This window comes from Leptodactylus fuscus, chromosome 11 (assembly GCF_031893055.1).
Source record: "Leptodactylus fuscus isolate aLepFus1 chromosome 11, aLepFus1.hap2, whole genome shotgun sequence".
Classification (NCBI taxonomy): Eukaryota; Metazoa; Chordata; class Amphibia; order Anura; family Leptodactylidae; genus Leptodactylus; species Leptodactylus fuscus.
The window spans coordinates 75,997,695-76,021,825 of record NC_134275.1 but is presented as its reverse complement, the minus strand read 5'-3'; the positions used below and the strand labels follow the sequence as shown (position 1 = coordinate 76,021,825).

The window sequence follows — 24,131 nt, the reverse complement described above, 5'->3', positions numbered from 1 at the left end:
GGACATAATACTTTATGCAGGGGCCACTATGGGACATAATACTGTATGCAGCGGCCACTATGGGGTATAATACTGTGTGCAGGGGTCACTATGGGGTATAATACTGTGTGCAGGGGCCACTATGGGACATAATGCTGTGTGCAGGGGCCACTATGGGGGATAATACTGTGTGCAGGGGCCACTATGGGGCATAATACTGTGTGCAGGGGCCACTATGGGGCATAATACTGTATGCAGCGGCCACTATGGGGTATAATACTGTGTGCAGGGGTCACTATGGGGTATAATACTGTGTGCAGGGGCCACTATGGGACATAATGCTGTGTGCAGGGGCCACTATGGGGGATAATACTGTGTGCAGGGGCCACTATGGGGCATAATACTGTGTGCAGGGGCCACTATGGGGCATAATACTGTGTGCAGGGGCCACTATGGGACATAATACTGTGTGCAGGGGCCACTATGGGACATAATACTGTGTGCAGGGGCCACTATGGGGCATAATACTGTGTGCAGGGGCCACTAAGGGACATAATACTGTGTGCAGGGGCCACTATGGGACATAATACTTTATGCAGGGGCCACTATGGGACATAATACTGTATGCAGCGGCCACTATGGGGTATAATACTGTGTGCAGGGGTCACTATGGGGTATAATACTGTGTGCAGAGGCCACTATGGGACATAATGCTGTGTGCAGGGGCCACTATGGGGGATAATACTGTGTGCAGGGGCCACTATGGGGCATAATACTGTGTGCAGGGGCCACTATGGGGCATAATACTGTGTGCAGGGGCCACTATGGGACATAATACTGTGTGCAGGGGCCACTATGGGACATAATACTGTGTGCAGGGGCCACTATGGGGCATAATACTGTGTGCAGGGGCCACTAAGGGACATAATACTGTGTGCAGGGGCCACTATGGGGGATAATACTGTGTGCAGGGGTCACTATGGGGCATAATACTGTGTGCAGGGGCCACTATGGGGGATAATACTGTGTGCAGGGGCCACTATGGGGCATAATACTGTGTGCAGGGGCCACTATGGGACATAATACTGTGTGCAGGGGCCACTATGGGACATAATACTGTGTGCAGGGGCCACTATGGGGCATAATACTGTGTGCAGGGGCCACTATGGGACCTAATACTGTGTGCAGGGGCCACTATGGGACATAATACTGTGTGCAGGGGCCACTATGGGGGATAATACTGTGTGCAGGGGCCACTATGGGGGATAATACTGTGTGCAGGGGCCACTATGGGGGATAATACTGTGTGCAGGGGCCACTATGGGACATAATACTGTGAGCAGGGGCCACTATGGGACATAATACTGTGTGCAGGGGCCACTATGGGGCATAATACTGTGTGCAGGGGTCACTATGGGGGATAATACTGTGTGCAGGGGCCACTATGGGACATAATACTGTGTGCAGGGGCCACTATGGGACAGAATACTGTGCGCAGGGGCCACTATGGGACATAATACTGTGCGCAGGGGCCACTATGGGGCATAATACTGTGTGCAGGGGTCACTATGGGGTATAATACTGTGTGCAGGGGCCACTATGGGACATAATACTGTGTGCAGGGGACACTATGGGGGATAATACTGTGTGCAGGGGCCACTATGGGACAGAATACTGTGCGCAGGGGCCACTATGGGACATAATACTGTATGCAGGGGCCACTATGGGGTACAATACTGTGTGCAGGGGTCACTATGGGGTATAATACTGTGTGCAGGGGCCACTATGGGACATAATGCTGTGTGCAGGGGCCACTATGGGGGATAATACTGTGTGCAGGGGCCACTATGGGGTATAATACTGTGTGCAGGGGCCACTATGGGGGATAATACTGTGTGCAGGGGCCACTATGGGGTATAATACTGTGTGCAGGGGCCACTATGGTGGATAATACTGTGTGCAGGGGCCACTATGGGACATAATACTGTGTGCAGGAGCCACTATGGGACATAATACTGTGTGCAGGGGCCACTATGGGGCATAATACTGTGTGCAGGGGCCACTATGGGGCATATTACTGTGTGCAGGGGCCACTATGGGGCATATTACTGTTTGCAGGGGCCACTATGGGGGATAATACTGTGAGCAGGGGCCACTATGGGGTATAATACTGTGCGCAGGGGCCACTATGGGGCATAATACTGTGTGCAGGGGCCACTATGGGCTATAATACTGTGTGCAGGGGCCACTATGGGGCATAATACTGTGTGCAGGGGCCACTATTGGGGATAATACTGTGTGCAGGGGCCACTATGGGACATAATACTGTGTGCAGGGGCCACTATGGGATATAATACTGTGTGCAGGGGCACCTATGGGGATAATAGAGCATGCAGTAATGCGGCGGGGGGTCAGTCGGTCGAGGTTTTCGGTGTTGGTCAGGAATTGGGGGGACCCGCCATTCCTATTTGCTCCACTGGTTTTGTAGATCGGTTCCTAGGAGCCCTGACAGTGTCATACACTCTTTATTAGATAGGTCCCAAGGATCCCACTTGATATTAGAGAGTCTAGTTACCGTATCAGGTGCCAAAACTAATTGCACTTATTGCTGAAGAATGAAGGGGCTAGAGAGAAAAATCCAAATGTGTTGGAATCACTGGAACGTGAAGAGCATAAGATGGTGGAGGTTTTAGGGCCCCTTCACACGGAGGCTCATTCTGAACGTGGGCTGCTCTTTTCCATTCATGTCTATGGGGAGTGCACGTATTCCGGCTCCCACAGAAAGCAATGGGATCTGTTTTACACGTTTACACGTTCAGAATCAGCCAGCGTATCCTCCGTGTGAAGGGGCCCTTAAGCTGAGTTCACATGGGGTTTTTTGGACCGGATTTTGATACGGAATCCGCCTTAGAATCTGGCTCCAAAAAACGCCTCCTGTTGATTTCAGTGGGAGCCGTTCACTTCTTTTTTCCACTAGCGTTTTTTTACTGCTCGCGGAAAAAAGAAGCAAGTTGCCCTCTCTTGCCCTATCAGAGCGACACTCCCTCCCGACTAGGCCCATTCAGAGCGGGATGCCGCCGCTGGATGCCGCTGCACTGCATTGCGGGAGGTGTTTTTTGGAACTGGTTTCTGAGGCGGCTGCTGTGTCAAAATACAGTCCAAAAACCCCCATGTGAACTCAGCCCTAGAAGGTCCAATTTAATGACGTTACTACTATATTCACTAGGTAACGTTAACCTGACGGCAACATTTCAACTGAAGATTCGCAACCGCAATTATTCTAAGGCGCTTACCAATACCTCCAGCGACTACTATAGAAACTTAACCACCCAATTCACCACAGAGGTGAGCAGTTTTAATTTCCATTCAAATATGAGGACTTACATGTATCAGCTATTGCAGTGTTGTGTGCGCAGGAATAACAAATGTAACTAACAGCCGACTGATGGATGACAGAGTTATCACCTACAACACTTCTCCTATGATGTCATACTTACCACCTGAGACCTCCTGTGTATTAAAGGGGATCTGTCAGCAGAATCCAGCAAGCCAACCGAGCCCCACAGATGTAGAAATCTCCCATATCAAACTGTGTTTTCCGCTTGTGAATCAGTCCTTCCATTGCTGATCTGTCACTGTTTTTGTCAACAAACAAATGAGCTCTTCAGGGTGATATGCTGGTTCTGGTGACAGTAACCTATCTAGCTGCAGGGCTTGGGTGATATGCTGGTTCTGGTGACACTAACCTATCTATCTGCAGAGCTGGGGTGATATACTGGTTCCGGTGACAGTAACCTATCTAGCTGCAGGGCTTGGGTGATATGCTGGTTCTGGTGACAGTAACCTATCTATCTGCAGGGCTGGGGTGATATGCTGGTTCTGGTGACAGTAACCCATCTATCTGCAGGGCTGGGGTGATATGCTGGTTCTGGTGACAGTAACCTATCTATCTGCAGGGCTGGGGGGATATGCTGGTTCTGGTGACAGTAACCTATCTATCTGCATGGCTGGGGTGATATGCTGGTTCTGGTGACAGTAACCTATCTATCTGCAGGACTGGGGTGATATGCTTGTTCTGGTGACAGTAACCTATCTATCTGCAGGACTGGGGTGATATGCTTGTTCTGGTGACAGTAACCTATCTATCTGCAGGGCTTGGGTGATATGCTGGTTCTGGTGACAGTAACCCATCTATCTGCAGGGCTGAGGTGATATGCTGGTTCTGGTGACAGTAACCTATCTATCTGCAGGGCTGGGGTGATATGCTGGTTCTGGTGACAGTAACCTATCTATCTGCAGGGCTGGGGTGATATGCTGGTTCTGGTGACAGTAACCTATCTATCTGCATGGCTGGGGTGATATGCTGGTTCTGGTGACAGTAACCTATCTATCTGCAGGGCTGGGGTGATATGCTGGGTCTGGTGACAGTAACCTATCTATCTGCAGGGCTGGGGTGATATGCTGGTACTGGTGACAGTAACCTATCTATCTGCAGGGCTTGGGTGATATGCTGGTTCTGGTGACAGTAACCTATCTATCTGCAGGGCTGGGGTGATATGCTGGTTCTGGTGACAGTAACCTATCTATCTGCAGGACTGGGGTGATATTCTGGTTCTGGTGACAGTAACCTATCTATCTGCAGGGCTGGGGTGATAAGCTGGTTCTGGTGACAATAACCTATCTATCTGCAGGGCTGGGATGATATGCTGGTTCTGGTGACAGTAACCTATCTATCTGCAGGGCTGGGATGATATGCTGGGTCTGGTGACAGTAACCTATCTATCTGCAGGGCTGGGGTGATATGCTGGGTCTGGTGACTCTAACCTATCTATCTGCAGGGCTGGGGTGATATGCTGGTTCTGGTGACAGTAACCTATCTATCTGCAGGACTGGGGTGATATGCTAGTTCTGGTGACAGTAACCTATCTATCTGCAGGACTGGGGTGATATGCTGGTTCTGGTGACAGTAACCTATCTATCTGCAGAGCTGGGGTGATATGCTGGTTCTGGTGACAGTAACCTATCTATCTGCAGGGCTGGGGTGATATGCTGGTTCTGGTGACAGTAACCTAGCTATCTGCATGGCTGGGGTGATATGCTGGTTCTGGTGACAGTAACCTATCTATCTGCAGGGCTGGGGTGATATGTTGGGTCTGGTGACAGTAACCTATCTATCTGTAGGGCTGGGGTGATATGCTGGTTCTGGTGACAGTAACCTATCTATCTGTAGGGCTGGGGTGATATGCTGGTTCTGGTGACAGTAACCTATCTATCTGCAGGGCTGGGGTGATATGTTGGGTCTGGTGACAGTAACCTATCTATCTGTAGGGCTGGGGTGATATGCTGGTTCTGGTGACAGTAACCTATCTATCTGTAGGGCTGGGGTGATATGCTGGTTCTGGTGACAGTAACCTATCTATCTGTAGGGCTGGGGTGATATGCTGGGTCTGGTGACAGTAACCTATCTACCTGCAGGGCTGGGGTGATATGCCAGTTCTGGTGACAGTAACCTATCTATCTGCAGGACTGGGGTGATATACTGGTTCTGGTGACAGTAACCTATCTATCTGCAGGGCTGGGGTGATATGCTGGTTCTGGTGACAGTAACCTATCTATCTGCAGGGCTGGGGTGATATGCTGGTTCTGGTGACAGTAACCTATCTATCTGCAGGGCTGGGGTGATATGCTGGTTCTGGTGACAGTAACCTATCTATCTGCAGGGCTGGGGTGATATGCTGGTTCTGGTGACAGTAACCTATCTATCTGCAGGGCTGGGATAATATGCTGGTTCTGGTGACAATCTTCCTTTAAGTGATGATAGGTTCACATTAGCGTCGCACTTACCACAATGTTTTGGTCCATAGGATGAATAGACTTTCCTATGTGGAGTAGGAGAGATCTGGTGGATGACACTAGAAATAGATCAGGGACTGGAAGCAGAGGTGTAAGAACCAGGAAGGGACCAGGAGCTGGAGGCAGAGACATGGACTAGTATTTGCAGTAGGCAGGACTGGATAGTGGAGCGGCATAGGAACAGAAGATGGCACAGGACAAGACGTGGTAGTCACATACAGGAGTGTGATCTAGAACAGACCTGAGAGTCATCATGAAACCATGTGTAATACAGTGTGCAAGGATTAGGTCAGGAGCATCTTAAGGAATAACACAATGTCAGATATTATTCTATTGCTCAGTCACATTCTGCTGTCCAGCTTTGTAGAGGCAGCAGGGCATGGTTGTGTCACAATGTACCGCACACCGTCTCTTAGGACGTTGTCAGTGACTAGGCTTGTCATGGTATAATCCATTGGTAGGATATCACATAGAAAAGATGCCGGCAATTATTAACTCAAGGTAACAGCGTCTGACTCCAAAATGGTTTGGTCCAAGCAACCTTTGTCATGGGCCCTCTGCAGTGAGATGAGACGAGTATGTCTGGAATCTGGACAATGTACCTAAATGTGGCTTGACAATTTAGACAGAACTACAAAGGTGTAACACGGAACAAATGCAGAGTTGAATAGACCACCAGGAACAAATGGCATCCAGCTAGTGGAGCTGACGCAAGTGACAAGGCTATCGCAGTTCATGATACCAACATTGGTCATTATTAGGGTCCATTCACACGGAGTAATGTGCCGCGTGACCTGGCACGTATACGGCGTGTGAGATTTTGAGCGCCGTAAAAGCTCCCATTGATTTCAATGGGAGCCTGGATCGTATACGCTGCAAAATCACGGCCGCAAAATAACGTGGCGTATACGATCCAGGCTCCCATTGAAATCAATGGGAGCTTTTACGGCGCTCAAAATCTCACACGCCGTATATGTGCCAGGTCACGCGACACGTTACTCTGTGTGAATGCGCCCTTAGTTCGGTTTTATTTATCTATTAGTCTTTAGGGTGAGTCATTCTCAATCTTTCACCAAGGGTAAACTCCTGAAACATGTTCCTCTCCTAGGAAACCGTCAGCACAACCCCATTATTACATTAAAAAAGACGACTCTTTTGGTCTTCTGGAAACCCAAATGCAATAGTTCAATATTTCCTTCAAGTATTAGTACTAGAAAGTGTTCCTAAAGCGGCTTCCATGTCCTTCATATATTTGGTTTTCACCAATCCCACCAAATATCTGAGATTGTGCAGGACCTTGTCACCCCCGGATGGGATTGAGATCATTTTTATCGATTGGCCATCCAGTAGATTGTTTGTGTTCTCATTTCAATGTCAATTACAATTTTTCTAAAGATATATATATATATATATATATATATATATATATATATATATATTCTACTCAATATCTCCTTCTATTTTAGGTGTCTCAAATCTTCCAAACTGTTACAGGTTTCAGTGGAATTTCAAGTATTGTTTACACGTGAGTATCATCCACACTATAGTCCCACATACACATAACAGTGGACTCAAAAAGTGGATTAGATTCTAAAAACAGCCAAAAATAATCCAGCCTTCACTAAATATTAAGTTGTGCCAATAGGTGATGTGTCCCATTATGTGGTTCCTCTATTGGGATCTCCACAAATCACAAGAACAGGAGTCCTGTACCCGTGGCTAAATGGAGCGGTGATGTTACTGGAATCCCCCCAGCACCGTAGCTGCATTTATCTTTACGGGGCTGCTGGAGTGGCGTACGGCCCTCAGCATTCATATGTTGGCATGTATTGGTCCCATATAGCTTCTCTGTAGACATTTAAGCCAATACAGTACAATAAACATCTTCTGGCTTGAGGTGACGTCTTTGTTGTTCACATTTTCCATCTTTTCCATCCAGCCCAGACCACCATGATGACCTTTTCCAGTTATGACTTATTTTCAATCATCTTTGGCACCTAACTTTTCCAGAACTCTCACTGTGTTTTCATCACCTACACCCCTCTCCTGCTTCTACCCCTAATTCTGTCCCTGTTACTGCTATTTGCCCCTATGACTGTATTTGCCTTCTTATATGTTGCCCCCAATATAATGAAGTGCGTTCCGTGGCTGTCCCACGTGTCTTCGTACAGTCCTGATGACCTGCAGATCTTGATAAAGTTGAAAGTGTCGCTCTATAGAAGAAAATAATGTATCCATATTATTGTGGGGTCTCTGTCCAGTAATGGGTCTATCAAGTCTTACTCCATAAGTGCCACCAGTGGTGACCAGTGCCAAGGGGCCTTCAAAATAGTTGCACAAAGTGATACCATAGAGCTGTGAACTGTAGGAGATCTCAGTCCACCACCTACAATATGGAGGATGGGGCTCACAGGAATATTCCCATAAACATTTTCTGTCTGCATTGACTGCTGGATTCTTGATCTGCTTTTCTATATGTTCTTTCCTTTGTCTTAGGAATGGAAGTGTAGACGTGAGTTTTGTGGCGCATGTCACACTTCCTGTTGCACCCAGGCAAGTGTTGAGCAACAACCTTAATACAACAGTGAGCGATATGTTGAGCAAGCTAAGTGCCGCAGAACAGTCCAATCCCAGATGTATGCAACGAAAGGAAGGTAATTATGTATGAGCGAGACCTCGATTCTATGGGGAAGTTCACATGGCCCAAGTTCTGACTGATAACACCCATTGACGTGAATGGGAGGCAGAAAAGAATGCCTGGAAGTTGCAGAGTTTGATGCAGATTTTGACATGGAATTTGGACAAGCAGAAAAATTCCTACAAATTCCTGAATTTTGCCCCTATAACGTCTATTCTTCTCCAGCTTGTGAGTGAAGATATGATGTCATACCTTATTGCGTTATTGTGCCCAGTCCTAGTCAGCAACGTGAAAGCAAAGTTGATTTGTATTTACAGCAATCAAAAAAAGCGTCATTTTTATATCCTCCTCTCGTATTCTATGAATATAAGCTAAAAATACAAAAAAGCTCAGAGGCTACTTTTGGGTAGTGTACATCTTGGTAACATCTTTGTGACTGATAGACATTTTGCCCATTTGACAGAAAGAGAGGTGGCGCATCATTAGACTGAGGCAAACAAGATGGTCATTACATTACCTGGCATAGCGGTCATCAGTGGTTATATAAGAGGGGGCAGTGGTTATATAAGAGGGGGCAGTGGTTATATGAGAGGGGGCAGTGGTTATGTGAGAGGGGGCAGTGGTTATGTGAGAGGGGGTAGTGGTTATGTGAGAGGGGGCAGTGGTTATATAAGAGGGGGCAGTGGTTATGTGAGAGGGGCAGTGGTTATATAAGAGGGGGCAGTGGTTATATGAGAGGGGGCAGTGGTTATGTGAGAGGAGGCAGTGGTTATGTGAGAGGGGGCAGTGGTTATATAAGAGGGGACAGTGGTTATGTGAGAGGGGGCAGTGGTTATGTGAGAGGGGGCAGTGGTTATATAAGAGGGGGCAGTGGTTATGTGAGAGGGGCAGTGGTTATATAAGAGGGGGCAGTGGTTATGTGAGAGGGGGCAGTGGTTATGTGAGAGGGGGCAGTGGTTTTGTGAGAGGGGGCAGTGGTTATATAAGAGGGGGCAGTGGTTATGTGAGAGGGGCAGTGGTTATGTGAGAGGGGGCAGTGGTTATGTGAGAGGGGGTAGTGGTTATGTGAGAGGGGGCAGTGGTTATATAAGAGGGGGCAGTGGTTATGTGAGAGGGGCAGTGGTTATATAAGAGGGGGCAGTGGTTATGTGAGAGGGGGTAGTGGTTATATAAGAGGGGGCAGTGGTTATATGAGAGGGGGCAGTGGTTATGTGAGAGGAGGCAGTGGTTATGTGAGAGGGGGCAGTGGTTATATAAGAGGGGACAGTGGTTATGTGAGAGGGGGCAGTGGTTATGTGAGAGGGGGCAGTGGTTATATAAGAGGGGGCAGTGGTTATGTGAGAGGGGCAGTGGTTATATAAGAGGGGGCAGTGGTTATGTGAGAGGGGGCAGTGGTTATGTGAGAGGCGGCAGTGGTTTTGTGAGAGGGGGCAGTGGTTATATAAGAGGGGGCAGTGGTTATGTGAGAGGGGCAGTGGTTAAATAAGAGGGGGCAGTGGTTATGTGAGAGGGGGCAGTGGTTATGTGAGAGGGGGCAGTGGTTATATAAGAGGGGGCAGTGGTTATGTGACAGGGGGCAGTGGTTATGTGAGAGGGGGCAGTGGTTATATGAGAGGGGGCAGTGGTTATATTAGAGGGGGCAGTGGTTATGTGAGAGGGGGCAGTGGTTATATGAGAGGTGGCAGTGGTTATATGAGAGGGGGCAGTGGTTATATGAGAGGGGGCAGTGGTTATATGAGAGGGGCAGTGGTTATATAAGAGGGGGCAGTGGTTATATAAGAGGGGGCAGTGGTTATATGAGAGGGGCTGTGGTTATATAAGAGGGGGCAGTGGTTATATAAGAGGGGGCAGTGGTTATATGAGAGGGGCAGTGGTAGTGGTTATATGAGAGGGGGCAGTGGTTATGTGAGAGGGGGCAGTGGTTATATGAGAGGGGGCAGTGGTTATATGAGAGGAGGCAGTGGTTATGTGAGAGGGGGCAGTGGTTATGTGAGAGGGGGCAGTGGTTATATGAGAGGGGGCAGTGGTTATATGAGATGGGGCAGTGGTTATGCGAGAGGGGGCAGTGGTTATATAAGAGGGGGCAGTGGCTATGTGAGAGGGGGCAGTGGTTATATAAGAGGGGGCAGTGGTTATGTGAGAGGGGGCAGTGGTTATGTGAGAGGGGGCAGTGGTTATATGAGAGGGGGCGGTGGTTATATAAGAGGGGGCAGTGGTTATGTTAGAGGGGGCAGTGGTTATATAAGAGGGGGGCAGTGGTTATATGAGAGGGGACAGTGGTTATATAAGAGGGGGCAGTGGTTATGTGAGAGGGGGCAGTGGTTATGTGAGAGGGGGCAGTGGTTATATAAGAGGGGGCAGTGGTTATGTGAGAGGGGGCTGTGGTTATATGAGAGGGGGCAGTGGTTATATAAGAGGGGGCAGTGGTTATGTGAGAGGGGCAGTGGTTATATAAGAGGGGGCAGTGGTTATGTGAGAGGGGGCAGTGGTTATGTGAGAGGGGGCAGTGGTTATGTGAGAGGGGGCAGTGGTTATATAAGAGGGGGCAGTGGTTATATAAGAGGGGGCAGTGGTTATGTGAGAGGGGACAGTGGTTATGTGAGAGGGGGCAGTGGTTATGTGAGAGGGGGCAGTGGTTATATAAGAGGGGGCAGTGGTTATATAAGAGGGGGCAGTGGTTATGTGAGAGGGGGCAGTGGTTATGTGAGAGGGGGCAGTGGTTATATAAGAGGGGGCAGTGGTTATATAAGAGGGGGCAGTGGTTATGTGAGAGGGGACAGTGGTTATGTGAGAGTACACACATGGTGAACAAGCTTTCACAGCCGAGCCAGGAATAGAGGATACAAGGAATATTCTGTCCAGTATTTACTTCTCCACGGTTTCGTTCTTCTACAGATATTCTCTGCTTTAAGAATTCCTCCATTCATGCAGCTCCGGCCGACATCAATTATACTGGTAAGAGACAATGTCTGACCATGCAAAAGTCTAAGTCCAGCTACACAAACCCTGATGTAACTCAGGATCAGTACAGGATAAGTAATGTATGTACACAGTGACTGTACCAGCAGAATAGTGAGCGCAGCTCTGGAGTATAATACAGGATAAGTAATGTAATGTATGTACACAGTGACTGCACCAGCAGAATAGTGAGCGCAGCTCTGGAGTATAATACAGGATAAGTAATGTAATGTACACAGTGACTGCACCAGCAGAATAGTGAGCGCAGCTCTGGAGTATAATACAGGATAAGTAATGTAATGTATGTACACAGTGACTGCACCAGCAGAATAGTGAGTGCGGCTCTGGAGTATAATACAGGATAAGTAATGTAATGTATGTACACAGTGACTGCACCAGCAGAATAGTGAGCGCAGCTCTGGAGTATAATACAGGATAAGTAATGTAATGTATGTACACAGTGACTGTACCAGCAGAATAGTGAGTGCAGCTCTGGAGTATAATACAGGATAAGTAATGTAATGTATGTACACAGTGACTGTACCAGCAGAATAGTGAGCGCAGCTCTGGAGTATAATACAGGATAAGTAATGTAATGTATGTACACAGTGACTGTACCAGCAGAATAGTGAGCGCAGCTCTGGAGTATGATACAGGATACGTAATGTGATGTATGTACACACTGACTGTACCAGCAGAATAGTGAGCGCAGCTCTGGAGTATAATACAGGATAAGTAATGTAATGTATGTACACAGTGACTGCACCAGCAGAATAGTGAGCGCAGCTCTGGAGTATAATACAGGATAAGTAATGTAATGTATAGTAGGATCCGCTCGACCAGGTAAGTTAAAAAATAACTTTTAATCCGACATGGTTAAAAAACACACAAAAGAAAATAGATGTGAAATGACAAAAAAGAAGAAAAATGGTGATTAAAACCACATTCTGATAGCTCTAGCTGACGCGTTTCAAGACACAAGGTCTCTTACTCATAGCTTTGCTTCTAGAGCTATGAGTAAGAGACCTTGTGTCTTGAAACGCGTCAGCTAGAGCTATCAGAATGTGGTTTTAATCACCATTTTTCTTCTTTTTTGTCATTTCACATCTATTTTCTTTTGTGTGTTTTTTAACCATGTCGGATTAAAAGTTATTTTTTAACTTACCTGGTCGAGCGGATCCTACTATCCTTTTCTATATGCTTCAACTACAAAGTGCCTTAGTCAGAGGCCAGGATCGTGCACCCAGGAATTATAAGGACTTATCAAGCTAACTGGAGGTGGTGAGCTATATGCTTATTTTTCTTATCTATTTAATGTAATGTATGTACACAGTGACTGTACCAGCAGAATAGTGAGCGCAGCTCTGGAGTATAATACAGGATAAGTAATGTAATGTATGTATACAGTGACTGCACCAGCAGAATAGTGAGTGCAGCTCTGGAGTATAATACTGGATAAGTAATGTAATGTATGTACACAGTGTCTGTACCAGCAGAATAGTGAGCGCAGCTCTGGAGTATAATACAGGATATATCTCAGGATCAGTACTGGAGAAGTAAAGCAATGTTTTTACAAAGTGACTCAACAACTTAGAAAGCCTACGTAATGTTCTGAATGGAAATCTGTGGCCGCTAGATGGGTTATTAATACTTACTGTAGGGGAATATTTACGATTACATTTTTAGACTCTCAATTTTCTTTTTCCTTCTCGTTTTATTGCTTTTGTTTCGTTCCAGAATTGTGTCAGTCCGCTGCGCCCTCGGAGTTCTCACAATACTTTTTCCCCAACTTTACAATCTCTGGATTCACTTGTGTGTCTGTCTGTGCGTCCGGGGTGCCTGGGGAGATGAACTGCCACTATGGAGAATGCAAGCTACCAGACACCGGGCCGGAGTGTGTGTAAGTTCAGATATCACAATGTAAATGTACAATGTTGTAATCGAGCTGTGAAATTTGGAACAAAATATGGAGAAAATACAGAAAACTACAAATAATGACAACTACAGCTATTGGTAATGTGGCTTAGGAGGAAAAACACGACAAGGTTTCTTTACCTTGAAGGATCTTTTGTCCATTCACACATGGAAATTTTGTAAGATCCCCGATCTTACCCAATCCAACAACTTTGAAGGATCACCCACCAGATCTTGGTTGTCACTGTCTCTTGTCTTCACAGATGTCATAATACTGAACGTTTCTGGTATTCTGGAAATGACTGTCAGACTCGGATCAGCAGACCTGGGGTCATTGCTGGGGTCACCACAGTGCTATCGGTTCTTCTCATCCTCCTGGTCATAGTCCTGGTGATATTACCGTTACGTAGATGTGGGAAGGCAGAGATAAGTTCAAGGTGGGTCTTATTCATGAGTTTTCTTGTGATATTTTCCATTTAAACACTTTGATACCCGGCCCTCAGGGATGGAGTTTGTAGATTACAATTGTGCTTGGAGTGAAATCCATTACTTTAAGAATATTCTTCAAGTGTTTAGTCTATTAATGGTTGGAAATAGGGAGAGTAATATAAGCGGTAGCCCAATCCAAACCCATAGTCCCAGTTGTAGACCTCATATATCAGGGTATCTGTGGTGTCCAAGTAGCAGCCAGTTCCTTCTAATATTTCCCGTTACTACAGCCATCTTGTTATAATTAGAGATCAGTGAACCCCTTCGTTATGACCCGGCCCTGTTACAAATTTTTCAAAAATTTCAGGTTCAGCCGAGCGTTAAATTTCGGGTGTCTACCATCCACAAACCAATATTATACTCTGAGGTTTCTTGAGACACCATAATAATTGGCGGCCCAGGAGAGGTGTGTAAAAGTAAGTAATCATACAGACCTTCCCTCACTTCTCCTGGGCTCCCTTGTGGTGTCCCGTGCATCTTCCAGTATCTTAGGCCCCAGGGGACAGCTGAGGTCTGAAGTATCATAGGCCCCAGGGGACAGCTGAGGTCTGAGGCATCATAGGCCCCATGGGACCGATGAGACCCAATGACAGATTTCAGATTAGCCACGAGGCCGCTGTCATTACCCAGGAGACTGGAAGAAACCCAGGAATGAACATCAGATGCTGAGAAGGATCCCAGCAGAGATTAAAGGGGTATTCCCACATCGCATACTCACCAGTCTTCACTGCTGTAAAATTTTCTTTCTTCCTGGTTTCTTGCATCATTTGGTGGGCGGGGTTTCATGCAACTTGCCGTTTAGCTCCGCCCCAAAAATACTGTGTAGATCCGCCCACTGCATAGCATGATCCTATGGGGCGGCTGAAGGGCCTGTGATGTCATCAAAAGTCCTTAAACATTATATGCACAATATTGGACTATGAAGTACAGGCAGGAGCAACTCCATTCTGTGTTACATACAGAGACTGCCTGTCTCTGCCATAATGAACACAATTGTATTAGCTAGCCTGATAACTGGGAGAACAGAAGACGAGTTCAGAAATGAAAGCAGCTCCTCTCCCCTATCTGAGAGCAGAAAGCTAGGTCACGTGGTGTAGACACAGGAATAGGTAGATACACAGGCTCGCTCCCGTGCACTTAGCCCCTCCTCCCTCCCCCCTGAGAGCAGCAGATACATCACTTGACTTTTGAGCAGATAAGCCCAAGGGCAGTGTCAACAATGAAGTGAATAAAGTAAGATAGTGGAGAAACAAAGCGGTTTTGCTGAAGCAATGTATTTAGGAAAAGTCTTACATCCACATTAACAAGCAGTATAGATAGGATCCTTGTGATGGGACAACCCCTTTAAGGAAGGTTAAGGATGAGATGTCTTGTGAAGAGGATTGCGTGGAGGGGTATGATGTATAGTGGAATAGAGCTACAGGTGCCCATGAGGCTTGTGGTAGCCAGGAGAAGTCTCCTTGGTAGTCAGCACAATTATAATGAGAGGAGATGTCTATATACTGGACAGCATTACTTCTATAGGATATTATACATTGCTATGACAAGATATGACAGCACAAAGAGGTAAAAATAAAAAATACTGACTGGCAGAAAATCAAAAGATGTGCGAAAGTTTAGTTGCACTTTAATTGTAAGGATTGTATGTGCGGCCATATTGGTTCTGAGAATGCATATTAGCCTTATACTTACTCTTACGCTGGGTTCTCACCAGCGTTCAGGTCTCCATTCTGAGGTTTCCGTCTTCTGCATGCAGAAGATGGAAACCTGTCAGACCTGGTCCAGCTGTGAGCGCCGGTGAGCGTTTTAAGCGCTCCGCGGCAAAACCATTTTTTTAAACCGGACACAAAGTACTGCATGTCCGACTTTGTGTCCGCTTAGAAAAACCCTGTTTCGCTGCGGAGAGCATAAAACGCTCACCGCCGCTCATGGCCGGATACTTTTAAAACCCATTCAAATGCCGGCAGGTTTTCGTCTCCTGTCCAGTTTCAGGCACGAAACGGAAACCTGCAGAACGTAGACCGCACGCAGATGTGAACAAGCCCTTACCCTTGATACACGTTCACCTATCTGACTATCTGAAAATTTCTTACAGTGAACGACTTGACTCAGACTACACAGACTCTATCACCGGCCCACAGTGGTACATCCCGAGAGATTACTAATATCAGGAAGCCGCAGGTAATATTGTTACAAGATGTGTTATATTGTTACACGATGTATTGTATAGTTATAGGATATTGTTATATGATGTATTATATTGTTACAGGATGTATTGTATTATAGGATATATTGCATTGTTATAGGATGTATTGCATTGTTATAGAATGTATTGTATTATAGGATATATTGTATTGTTACATGACGTAACTACCGATTGGAGAACCTTGTGAGATTTGTGTTGCATATGTTAGCCTTCAGACTGCAGAGTATAATATGTGGAGCACAAGGTTGGTGCAGGAACAAATTAGACACTGGTGGTCACCTTACCTCCCCTCTTCTGGGGTCCCTCACATCTGGCGCTCCCTCCGGTTTCTCTTCCCACCTATTCTGGCCTCTAGGGTGACGTCACATACCTCAGCTTGTATTAAAGTGACGTCACCCAGAAATCTGGGAGAGGACCCTGAGGGAGAGCTGGACGCCATGAGGATACACGAGAGAGGTGAGGGAAGGAGAGTGTCAGTGTTTGTTATGTTTCCTCACATCCCCTGACCCTCCATTTACCCCTCCGGGGTCTGGAGAGACAATAGACTATAATAGTGTTTTATGGTTGACAAACCCCAAAATTTCAGGTTTGGGTCAAATCTGAAACGTTTGGAAAATTCAGGACGTATATTTAGAACCTTGTAACCTTGAATTTCTTAAACATGAATTATAGTAGCGCCAGACCCCAAGTGCAAATATCAGTCATGTGATCTGTCATCTTGTAATGTAGATATACCGAGAACAAATGAAGATGTGAAGGGAGACAACATCAGAACTGGAGATGACGTAACACAAGGACCTCGGGACGTAGAAGATTTGTTTGTCTTCGTTGTTAATACTTGAGAATTGTAAATACATATGAATGATGTCACACTGTGTTATTATGATGTCATACTTTCTATATGTTAAGCAATGTATGAAAGAGGTGGAGACACCGGGGAGTAAGGCTCCACCTAGTACAGAATGCACCATGTTACACATGTGGAGTGGGGTCGAATATATAATATATATGTATATGAGTCTTCAGTAGTTGACATCTTTTTTAATGGCTAACTAATAATGATGACAGATTACAACGTTTTGCAGCTCTCGGCTTCTTCTTCAGGTAGATCTAAAAACAATTTCTGCAGGCTGCATATTTATGTAGAGGGACACATAGGGATAGAATTCTAGGAGGGAGGGGGGAAGCAGGTTATTGGTTATACAACTAAACAACTAAACAATTCATCAGTATGCAATGTTCTTAGTTCAGAGGATTTCTTTTATGGCTGTTTCAGGTCAGTGATTTCTGTAGAATGAAATGAACCCATGTGAGAGATTCATCCCTTCCTGCAATGTGTTAAACAAGGTCATGCACCTGTACTCATAAATCCGTCTCTGTTTCTTTGATTTAAAATTCCCTCTTAAAACCAAAATTTTCATGTGATTGGTGATATTATGATCCTCATTGCAGAAATGTTTCGACACGGGAAGGTCCATTCTTTGTTCTCTAATTGTATGGCGATGTGAATTGATTCTCATTCTGAGTTTCTGTCCGGTCTCTCCAATATACAGATTTTCAGTGGGACATTTGGTGCACATTATTACATACACTACATTAGGTGTGTTACAGGTGAACGTACCTGGGACTTTATATTCCCTGTTAGAGTTTGGTATCTCTATCCTGTCAGTGGTCAGTATGTGGGGGCAGGTTTTGCACCTTTTCTGTCCACATGGGAATGTTCCTGTGTTAGTTGGAGGTGACAGTGAGCTGCTGACAACCATATTCCTGAGGTTTGGTGGCTGTCTGTAGCACAGGAGAGGGGGGTCTGGATATATGGATATTAGATGGTTGTCTTTTTGCAGTAGTGGATGTAATTTGCGTGTGATTCCTCTCAGCATCTCCAGGTGTGGATTATATGTGACGACCAAGGGCACCCGATTGTTTTCCTGTTTGGTATTGTATTTTAACATCTCCGATCTTGGCATTCTGGTGGCTCTGGTGATTTGGTTATCAATTGTTCTTGGATGGTAACCCTGCCTCAGGAATGTGTTTATGAGGCCTCCAAGGTGTTTGTCTCTATCTGCAGGGTCTGAACATATGCGATGGTATCTGATAGCCTGGCTGTAGACAATGGAGTTCTTTATGTGTTTCGGATGAAAGCTATCCCATCTTAGGTAGGTAGGGCGGTCAATCGGCTTCCGATACAGCGATTTCTCCATTTTGTTGTCCTGTATCTTGATGACTGTGTCCAGGAAGTTTATTTCGGTTCTACATCCATAGTGGCCAGGATGGTTCCATATGGGAGGGGACCTATAGTGTATATATAATAGATCTGTGGTGTCCTGAAGGTAGCTGGCTGTATCCTTCACTAAGTGTTTAAGAATCCCCTCCCCCTATCCAGAAATCTGTTCAGTGAGAGTCCCAACACATGAAATGCTCGGTCTTCCTGGGTTCCCAGGTTTGTGCAGTTTTGGAAGCATATAAAAGGTCCCCGTCCTTGGACTTGCTGGTATGAGGCTGCTTAGGCCTTTGGCTCCATCAGATAGGCCGGAGATAACCTTTTTCAGTTTTTTGGAGTATTCCACTGTGGGGTCTGAATCCAATTTGGAGTAATAGTGTGTGTTAAATCAAGGAAACAGAGACGGATTTATGAGTACAAGTGCATGACCTTGTTTAACACATTGCTGGAAGGGATGAATCTCTCACATGGGTTCATGTCATTCTACAGAAATCACTGACCTGAAACAGCCATAAAAGAAATCCTCTGAACTGATAAGAACATTGCAAACTGATGAATTGTTTAGTTGTATACCCAATAACCTGCTTCCCCCCTTCCTCCTAGAATTCTATTCCTATGTGTCCTGTTATACATAAATCTCCTCCTTCAGAAATGGTTTTTAGATATTCCTGAATTGTAATTGTAATCTGTCATCATTATTAGTTAGCCATTAAAAAAGGATCAACTACTGAAGACTCTCAAGTTTTTTGTTTTTATATTTCCTACCCACCGGCTAACACGGTACGAGAACAAACATTTTATATATATATATATATATATATATATATATATATATATATATATATATATATAATGTAGAAACCCTATAGTGACCCCTATTCCTGCCTCTTGACCTGCTGTAACCCTATTTTATTGTATATAGTCCGGTATTTATACACATATATAGAGATTACTTTACCCTTGTGCTGCCCCCTGAAGGATTCTAGTCGTATTACTGTTTACTATACAAAATGCCGCTAATACTTCTGTGTAATGATAGGGGGCGCTCTTTAGTTCTGAAATATTGAGATTATTTATACACTTTTAATGATACAATAAAGCGGTGAGATTCCAGACCACTTGTCTCTATGGCTTCACTTCTTTACAATCTGTTACTATATCGGTGACATCATGTACGTCCCCCGAACCATGTCAACCGAAATGTAAAATACACATGTAGTGCTGCAGTATGTCCACTAGGTTGTGTTCATCTCTTGTAGAAAATAACACAATGCATACAGTACTTTTACCATGAATAATGTTTTATTTTAAGTTACATTTCCTGCAGAATAAAAACACATTTTGGAATCATCAAAAAATTTCAGAATGAACCAATATTATCTTATCTTTACAGCCATAGATCCTTAAAATGTATGAAGGCTGAGAGGAAGGCATCAGTGGCTGACAAGGGGGTGTTGTGGCTGAAGGACAGCCATTGCGGCTACGGTCAGTTGACATTGGCCATGGTTTAGTGGTATTATTCAGGCTTAGTATGATGCTAATAAGTCATGATATGAGGTAATACTGTAATTATTCATGGTTTGATGGTATTATTTAATCATGACATAGCGGTATTAATTAGTCCTGGTGTGGCGGTATTTTTCAGACACAGTATAGTGATAATAAATAGAAACATATTAGATGAGGTTGAATGAAGACCTGGATCCATCAAGTCCAAACTATAATTCTACAATGTTGATCCAGATGAAGACAAAAAAAACCCACGAGGTTGATGCCAATTGCCCCAAGTCAGGGGAAAAATTCCTTCCCAGCAATCAGTATAAAACCCCGGATCAATTTGTCTTCACAAAATATCTAAAAAAATAATTGCTAAGGAAAGTAAAAATTATTCTTCAACTAAAAAAAAAAAAATTCTCAAAAATAATCTGGGGGTAATGGTGGAGGAGGATGAGGAAAAGTCAGATCCATTAACTGTCTTCTTCTCTATTGCAAGTACACAAGGAGATCCAATGATCAACAACATGATAAAGGGTAATGTAAACTCTCCATTAAATGTCACCTATTTAACCCAGGAGGAAGTGCGGCGCCGCCTTAAAAACACTAAAATCATTCTACAGAAGGCCTTACAACAAAATGTTATATAATGCGCGAAGCATTATACATTATACATGTCACACAAAACAAGTAATTAGAGCTATTCCAAGCGGACAATTCATACGTGCAAGACGCATGTGCGATATGAATAATTATTATATCTCATCAAGACAAGGCCCGAAGTGGGGAGATGCTCAGTACGTCAATACATGATTCATTCAGATGTATTTGGAGACTCCAAGGATTTACATCAATATAAAATCCTGCAAACACTGAACTGTAGAAGTGAGGGGTGGAAAATCATCTAACCTGTTCTTGTTGGCTTATATATATCAGTGTAATGACCCGACAATTGAGAGTAAGGATTTTTGGAACACGCTATACAAAAAAACAACAGAATCAACGAACCAAACATTAATGGTGAATTTACAAGCAATGGCGAAGCATTATTTGGATTTCCATTGTACTGAATTCCAAAAGATCCAGGTAAGAGGAATAGATCAGGTTCATCTGGGAACTACAGGGGAGGTGGGAAAAATTGGCTTTTACAATTGGAGACAAAATGGATTGCCCTTTACAAGCTCTGACAATCCCCCCAACCCCCCCCCCCCCCCCCCCCCCCCGCCCGCATGAGGCTCCGGCCAATTGCCCCATTTCAGGGGAAAAAAATAAAGTGTTGATGAGAAAAGGACCAATGACCGACCCCCAATTCTATAAATTGGTTTTAAATATTTGTATAATTTTTTATTTTTGAGGGTTTTGGCATCTGGAGACTGGTGAGAAGAGTTGTATATAGGTGTTTTACTTTAGGTTATTGTATCTCCCGCATATCTTGTGTTTTCAGCATTCACATGCCAGTGGTGAGTAACATTTAAGATTTTTGGACTGCGAACATCTAGCCCAGGGGTGGGCAATTAATTTTCCCATGGGGCCACATGAGAAATTGTAACGGTTCTAGAGGGCCATGCGCGTCGCGGCAAATTTAGCTCCACCCACTTCTCTGCTGACTCCGCCCATTCTCAATCATTTTTCCATGTGCCCCACAAAGTAAAATCCTCCAACAGTCACCCTAACATTATACACCCTAGAGGGGACATTAAACTGGTGGCAACTAGAGGCAGACATGTGCCCCTCCAGCTACCCCCATGGTTTAATATCCTCCTCCAGCTGCCCCCTAGTTTAATGTCCCCCTATATGTGCATTCAGTGTAACTGCCCCCCTATATCTGCCCCCAGTTCCCCCCTCTTGCTCACACATGCTGTCTCTTCTCTCTTTATCATCCAGCAGCCTCCATTGCCGGCAGCTTGCAGCAAGCGCACAGTCCCTAGTGGCTCCGCCCACTAACGAGTCATAGCCTATCTTGGTGATAGACTGTGATGACATCATCACAGGTCCTTGAAAAATCTTCCACTAGCTATGCGGGCCGGACAGAAGCAGTCAGAGGGCCGGATGTGACCCACGGGCCCGGACACTGCCCAGGTCTGATCTAGAGGATCAGCTGCAATAGGAATTTTCATATGAATACAAATATATATATAGAACTTTTTTTTTTGCTTTTTCTGCACTTTTTCACATTTTTTGTTACATTTTATACATTTTTCAATCTGTTTTATGTAATCAATTATATAAAGAAAGAGAAGAGAAGAAAAAATTGTTATTGACTATTCGGCGCGGTGATTCTTCTCTTCAGTTTTATTCTGGCCTGTTTAAATACATTTCTACTAATATTTTTATTTACTTCTTATTCTTTATGACTCTTCCATACACTTCTCTTACACAGTAGTAGTAATAGAGGGTTAATAGAATATATAGGGGAATGCAGATTTTTTGCTCTGGTTTGAGCTTATTTTGATGCGTTATTTTGGGTTTGATGCCTTTGCCATTAGTAACTCCCTTAAATATTAACCACACCCCTATATACACGTTCCCCCCCCCCCCTTTTTGCCATGACTTACTATTCAGGTGCCACCCTACAGGGGTCTCCTGGGTTGACATCTCTGGACTTATACTATAGTCTTGCGGCTGCAGATCTTCCGTTGCACTTGTATATGAAGGACATGATGTATAATAATTTCTCCGCTCTACATCATGAGGATAATTTTGTATTTTTCCGCCTTCTTTCTATTTCTCATCTCCTCGCTCCATTTTCTGCCGTCTTCATTCTGCCCAGTAACTGCTGATCCCCGTACAGACATCTCCCTATTGGAAGTAAGATAGCAGCCAATGAGCGCTCAGCCCGTCCTTTATTTTGGTAACTTTTTTGCTTCTTTTCTATAGTTTTTTAGTCTTTAGTCACACACAGGATGTCTGGCCTCGCCCTGATACTTGTGGCTGTGTCTGCAGTGTATTCTGGTATGTACACAGTTCTTCATTATATTTCTATCCTTTATATCATACGTTACATTGTTTTTTTGTTGTTTTTTTGCACATTTTGTTGGCAGTGGATTCTGTTCAAGTTTTGATGCATTCAGCTAAGGCACCACGCTGTGGAAAAGCAATGAGATTTGTTAAGAGATAAGAGATTCGTAGATATTTCCCATTCCTTTTATACCCATTCTTGGCTGTGGCTCAAAAACCACTTGTATTTCCACTGCGTGGGGCCTCAGCCTTGTTGTGTTCTGTGATTTTTGTGCCTAATATTAAAATAACATCAGATAATATTATCTGACCTCAACATGTCCGCTCCGATGTGTTACCAGAACTAGGAATTTTGACCTTAGACATTTTGACCTTCAATGGGCCCTGTGTGCCACACATCATGTTGTGATGAGGGGCCCCTGGAAGCTGAAGAGGAACACTGCAGTGAGCAAGGGTAGGTAAGTTAATAGGGGCCATTATCAGACCTCCACTGCCTATTAAAAAAAACTGCAGAGATCTGGTAGGGCCCTCAATGGTACAGCGCCCACCAGGGGATTCACCGAGTGTGCCCACCCAGTAAGGCCACAGCACAGCAGGAGATCAAGTATAAGGCCAGCATGTGACCCAGGAAGAATCAGGGGCATGGGGTCTACTTGCTACTTCCCTGTGGCTTCTCTTGCAGAAAATAGCAAGCGATCTCCCTATTCTTAGGTCTAGCAGTTGACCACAGGCACCATTTGTCAGGGGTTGAAGGACACTTTGAGAATGTCTTTACTCTAATGTACATTTATAACACTCCTTTATATGTTTGAGTTACTAGATACCTGGCTCAGATTTATCAAGGAAGAAGTAACTATTGTCATGACCAATTTGCTACCAAAATATACTGTGTATGCCTTCCTCTTCTTCTTGTCTCTGCCTTGGTTGGACCATCAAGTACTCAGGACCACCGCTCTAATATATGTTTATGTAAATCATTCATACCAGACATAATTCGAGCACCACCCAACTCTTGATATGAGAATTGTATGCAATCCTCTGTATGGTCTCTCTCAGACACACACTCTCTGTCCTATCATTACGCGGGGATCTCAGCTCCAGGATTTGGGCTGCCGGAGTTCTCCGTAGCTGCATATGTGGATGATCAACTGATACAGATGTACAGTAGTGATGCCAACAGAACTGTCCCTGTGGCTGAATGGATGAAGGAGAAAGAGGGTCCGGAGTACTGGGACACAATGTCTAAGATTGATATACAAGCCACCGACTTATTCAGATATGAGATGAAGATGGTGATGAACCTGCTCAACCACACCGGAGGTAAGAGACAGAATATCATGAGCATGTTTCCTGGACTCCTCCATTATATCTTAGTCAATATGAGGGTCTATCTATGGGAAAGGAGAAAGCGAGGGAGGGAG

General features: G+C 44.9%; 1 protein-coding gene and 1 pseudogene across 1 annotated transcript in view; one reads left to right on the top strand and one right to left on the bottom strand.

Moving 5' to 3' along the window:
* MGAT1 (alpha-1,3-mannosyl-glycoprotein 2-beta-N-acetylglucosaminyltransferase) overlaps positions 1-24,131 on the bottom strand; it is a 360,722-nt gene that overhangs the window by 55,946 nt on the left and 280,645 nt on the right. The window lies entirely within an intron of this gene.
* The window catches only part of LOC142185504 (zinc-alpha-2-glycoprotein-like), a 35,018-nt pseudogene continuing 33,542 nt past the window's right edge, over positions 22,656-24,131 (top strand).